Source organism: Melanotaenia boesemani, chromosome 12 (genome assembly GCF_017639745.1).
Source record: "Melanotaenia boesemani isolate fMelBoe1 chromosome 12, fMelBoe1.pri, whole genome shotgun sequence".
Classification (NCBI taxonomy): Eukaryota; Metazoa; Chordata; class Actinopteri; order Atheriniformes; family Melanotaeniidae; genus Melanotaenia; species Melanotaenia boesemani.
In genome coordinates this window covers 32,759,524-32,765,523 of record NC_055693.1, presented here as the reverse complement: position 1 = coordinate 32,765,523, position 6,000 = coordinate 32,759,524, and positions in this window count along the sequence as shown.

Here is a 6,000-nt window from a genome sequence, read left to right as displayed (position 1 = left end):
CTGTCTCACCACTAGAGAACATAAGATTTAGAATCAGTAAAGTTCATTAATAAAAGTCACGACCATAAATATCAGAATTCTTTTACAACGGGCATCATTATTGCATGTTTTTTTCTATGAACATAATCATTTTGTTCTACAGTTTTCAATGAATTTAAGTTACCTCAATAATTTTGTTGTTATTAGTTTCCTATATTGTAATATTGTCAAAATTTTTTACTCAGTATTAATCATTGATTTCCATAATCGTAAATCCATAATAGGTACACTGACATTTCTTTGCAGAGTTTGAAATTCCACATATTATAATTCCATATCAATTTTTCTTTTGTTTCTCATAATACAGATAATAACCCATATAACCTGAGTTTATATTTTAGTTAAGTTTACACACACACACACACACACACACACACACACACACACACACATATATATATATATATATATATATATATATATATAGGGTTGTCAAATGAATATAATTTTTACTCAGATTAATCACAGCTTTCAAATTCATTAATCATGATTAATTACAGCTTTAAAATGAATCACAAATATCAAATTAGTTCAAAATAGTCATCATTCGGGTCTATGCCTCAGCGTTTTCCATTTTCACAGAATTGTATCAACAGAAAGAACCAATGCTACAAATATTTAGTTTTAACTGACCCTCTCTTGGATAAACTTCAGATGTCCAATGGTAAGTAAATGCAGCATGTAATGTACTTTTAAATGTTGTTCGAAAACATCTCTACCGTGTTCTAGATAATTCAGAATTTATATATCATCATCTTACCAACCGTCTCCATGGTGATAATTTCTGTAATAAAACCACCAGATGTGACAACTAATGTTAAAAAGCCAACAATGATAAAGAAACTGTGATAAAACTTATAATCTTGATAAAAATAAATTTTTCCTATTATCATTGAAGTGTGTTTGTATATAAATATATATATATATATATATATATATATGTATATATAGTAACAGTTGTTAATTTTGAAAAAAAGAGGTGCACTTGGTGCATCATGATTAGAAAATGTTGCTAATTGAACAAATGCTTTTTGTAACAGTAATATTTTTTTAAATAGGTTGGGAACATACTTGCCCATACAGTATTACAATACGTTAAATATGGATATATTAAAGTATAATATAATGTCAAAATTACTGTATTATTTACATAACTTCTTATTTTTCTCAATATGCCAAGAGATTTGGTGACTTTCTTGCAGACAAAACCAGCTTGATCTCTCCATGAAAGTTTATCATTGACCTGAACACCCAAAAATCAAATGCATGAAACTTTTGCAATTTCCTCATTTTGTAGATAATTTTAACTTCTTCAGATTTAAATTTTTTCTTTCCTGTAAATATAATAAAATTACATTTAGTTACATTTAATGATAACTTATTAGTTTTAAACCAAATAGAATATTTTAAAAGATCCTCATTTAATTTCTTTATGAGTACTCCCTGTGAGAGATTATAAGGGTGGTGTCATCTGCAAAGAACAGTGGAACAGTAGATGTAGTAACTGCAGCAAGATCATTTATATATATCAAAAAATAATAAAGGTCCTAAAACGGATCCTTGAGGGACACCGTATTGAATTTAATTTTTTCTAGATTCATAACTATTCATAAATACATACTGTTTTCTGTTGTTAACGTAACTGAATAACCATTTATAAACAACTCCATGAAAACCATATATATAATTTATTCAACAATATTTTATGATGCACCGTGTCAAAAGCTGACAGATCTATAAACACACCTATTTTGTATTCATTATTGTTTAAAGCTGTGTAAATTCGATCAGTAAGTTCAGAAAGAGCCATATACGCTCAGCTGCGTCTCACTTGCTGCGACGGGAGACCCCCCCCCCCCCCCCGTGTTTCTGACGTTGTGAATGTCTGAGTTATGTTCTCTATGTATTGAGGAGTGTTTTTTGTATCTCAATAATGGGCCCTTAGGCCCAGTGTGGAGATGCTTTTTTTTTATCCTATCCAGCTACATCTTACTCCCCTAATGTTACTTTTCTCCTATATCTAAGACAAAGGATCGCTGTAGAAATGGCTGCTGCCTCACTATGCCTGATCCTGTTTGTGTTATATATTGTTATTGTCTAGTCTTGGATGGGTTGTACTGGAAACACAATTTCCCTGAGGAATTCCAAAGGGATTAATAAAGTATTCTGATTCTGATTCTGATACGTTGAAAGGTTCTTTCTGAATCCAAACTGATAATGATAAATAATATTGTGTCCATTTAAATGTTTAATCATTCTTTGGTAAACTATTTTTTCTAAAATATTAGAAAAACATGGTAAAATAGAAATAGGCAATAATTGTTAAAAGATCTTGAGTCACCAGATTTAAACAATAGAATGACTTTGGCAACTTTTAAGTCAGACGGGATGTTTTCATTGATAATGTAAATATAAATGTTAAAGGCTTACTTAATGAAGTCAGTACTTCTTTAATTAAAGAAGCACCTACTCCATCACGTCCTGGAGCTGAGCTGTTCAACTGTAAAATAATATCACTAACCTCCTTAATGCCATGAGGATCAAAATGACTTAAAGATTGAAAAGAACTCTTTATATAATTTAATGGAACTTTGGTTTTTTTCTATCCTACTGGCTGAAGTGCCACCTTCGTTTGAAAAGAAATTATTAAACTGACAAGCAATTTCATAAGGATCAGACAGAGTAGAGTCAAAATCAATAAATGTTGAAGGAGACTTTGCCAAAACCTTTTTCTTTTGGAGTAGCTGATTGATAATTCTTTGTATTTTCTATACAGTTTATTTTTAGTCACAGATGACTTTTTCAATCCAAGTGTAAACCAAGGTTTATTTTTTTCTTCCCCCTATTCCCAGGACAAGCTATTAAAGGAAAACATTAAGTAAAACACTGATTAAACAATTTCATAAATACATCATAGGCCAAATTTGGATTATACGCATTATAAACTATATCAAAAGATGTTACATCTAACATGTTTTTTTTTATTATTATTTTAACTTGTTGAATTCATTAAAGTTCCTATAAGTTTGTGGTACAGTATTTTTTGTTTTCATATTATTTTTTACAGATACAATCTGAAAAAAACAGTTATGTCTGCAAATATTATTCCAGAATTCATTTCAAACTTAAAAGTATTAAACAATATATTATCAATTAATGTTGTAGATTTGTCTGTCACTCTGGTGGGTTTAGTAACTGTGGGGAAAAACACATCTGCATTTTATTACAGAAATTATCACCATGGAGACGGTTGGTAAGATGATGATGTATATATTCTGAATTATGATCTAGAACATGGTAAAGATGTTTTAGAACAACATATAGAAGTACATTACGTGCTGTATTTACTGACCATTGGACATCTGATGTTTATCCAAGAGAAGTTCAGTTAACACTAAATATTTGTAGCATTGGCTCATTCTGTTGATACAATACAGTAAAAGTGGAAAAATGTCAGGCATAGTCCCAAATGGTGATTATTTTGAACTAATTTGAAATTTGTGATTAATTTTAAAGCTGTGATTAGGCATGATTAATTAATTTGAAAGCTGTAATTAATCTGATTAAAAGTTTTAATTATTTGACAACCCTAATATTTATACATACTAGGTGTGGGACTCAATTTAAATAATATCTTATTAAATACAGGCTTTGTAATTAATTCATCTCTATTAATTACATTTTAATTCCGTAACAATCACATTTTAACTGCATAACAATTGTGTGTGAATGTGTGTGTGAATGGGTAAATGCGGTGTATAATGTAAAGCACTTTGGGTATTGTTTCAGGTTTAGTAAAGCACTATATAAATACAGACCATTTACCATTTACCAACAGAATTTGCACAAAAAATCTACTTTTTTTATTTAAATATATCATAGTGACTGAATCAAATAATAGACATAGACATTAATATTGTCAACTCAAGCTCTAGAAATATCTGACAAATGCATTTAATTGCATATCAAATCCAAAACAGTAGAAAAGAAATAAAAATGAACAGACCTAAAAGTGAAGCCTCATTTTAAATACTAGCTAAATATAGCTCTGGCTGTTCTATGATTAAAAGTCTACAACATGTTACAGTACTTTTAATTTTTAAAATGTTTTCATCCACACTCTTCATTTGTAGGCATTAATATCTGACGTTAAGCCAGTGATAAGATCTAAGATCAGCCAGTGTCAGTTTTGTGCTTTATTTTCAGTCTGGTCATGAAGCAGACGTGAACATCTCCTGCTCTCACTGTATGGAGTTATTTTTGTGTTTTTATTAAATGCAAAAAAATAGTGATCTGAGAGTGGAAAAATTATCTGAAAGGAAAAAAATATATTTGATATAAATATTTTTCACACTGATAGCAAAAGATAATAATATTTGAGACTAAAAAAAGTTGTGGATAAAGTATCTTGTTACAGCACATTTAAAAAATAATTTGACATTTAAAAAAATTATTTCCTAAAAAAAAAAAAAACTCTCTCAAAAGCCTTTCTTTACTCTCAAATATATATATTTTTTTGCTATCAGAGTGAAAACTTTTACTCTCCCAATTTTTTTTCTCTCTCAAAACCGAAGTCTTTGCTATCGTTTCAAGATTTTGCTATCGATGTGAAAAATGTGTCATGGGCGGGTCCATGTTACTATTGGTCATTCTCAACCGAACTGACAGCTGGGTGGCGATGATTTCTCCATACTGATTACGCCTTTCTCATTAATATTCATGACTAACTCCTGCTATCCCTGCGCTGTGATCCACCATTGATTCACTGGGAGGTGCAGACATGCAAAAAAAATCGGACCTTATCACGTTATAACGTGATATGTTTATTGTAAAAACGTGAAAAAACGTTTTTTTTTATTTGGGTGACAGCTCCACGCTTCTGTACCACGCTTCCGTACTCCGCCGCCAAAAACAACAGATGAATGCATATTCACCATGTCTGCACCTCCCAGTGAATTTTCACTTCAATGGCAAAATCTTGAAACGATAGCAAAGACTTCGGTTTTGAGAGAGAAAAGAAAAAAGCTTTGAGAGAGAAAAAAAATTGGTAGAGTAAAAGTTTTCACTCTGATAGCAAAAAAATATATATATTTGAGAGTAAAGAAAGGCTTTTGAGAGAGTTTTTTTTTCTAGGAAATAATTTTTATAAATGTCAAATTATTTTTTAAATGTGCTGTAACAAGATACTTTATCTCAAAACTTTTTTTTAGTCTCAAATATTATTATCTTTTGCTATCAGTGTGAAAAATATTTATATCAAATATATTTTTTTCCTTTCAGATAATTTTTCCACTCTCAGATCACTTTTTTTTTTGCATTTAATAAAAACACAAAAATAACTCCATACACTGCAGCTGTAAGTGCTTTTGGATGAGAGAGCGGCCTGCAGAAGCATTGCTCATTGAAACGAGTAAACGTTACATGCTGCTACATCAGTTTCCAAAAGTCTCCAAAAACACCAGAAAAAAATCGCTAATTTGCCACTAGTAGTAGTAGCCTTTAGTGTCCTCAGCCATATACATAGTACACAGTGAGACGAAACATTTCAATTGGTGTTATACATACCATAGTCACTTCTTTGAAATAGAGTTACTAATTGAGGTCTAAAAACTCACTAAATATAGCTCCAAAGTAGCCAACACTGCAAACACTGATTTAGCCAATAGTATATATATTGTCCTTCTTATACTGACATTCTAAACTTAACTAAAAGACTACCAGGACCTTCATTACTAATTTCAAACAAAGGCATAGTCAATAGTCAATACATAAGGAGATTTTTTTCAAGGTGGAATAAAACTTTTTGAATATCTTTTTACTGTACGTATCTCATAATGCCCCCTGTAGTGGGGGCTGTTGTCAAGAAGAGATTAACACTCCTTATTTTTTCATTTCTTTGTTGCATCATTCCCAAATATTTTGAGACTTCTTGTGTCAAAAACCCTAATCTAACAGTTTGTT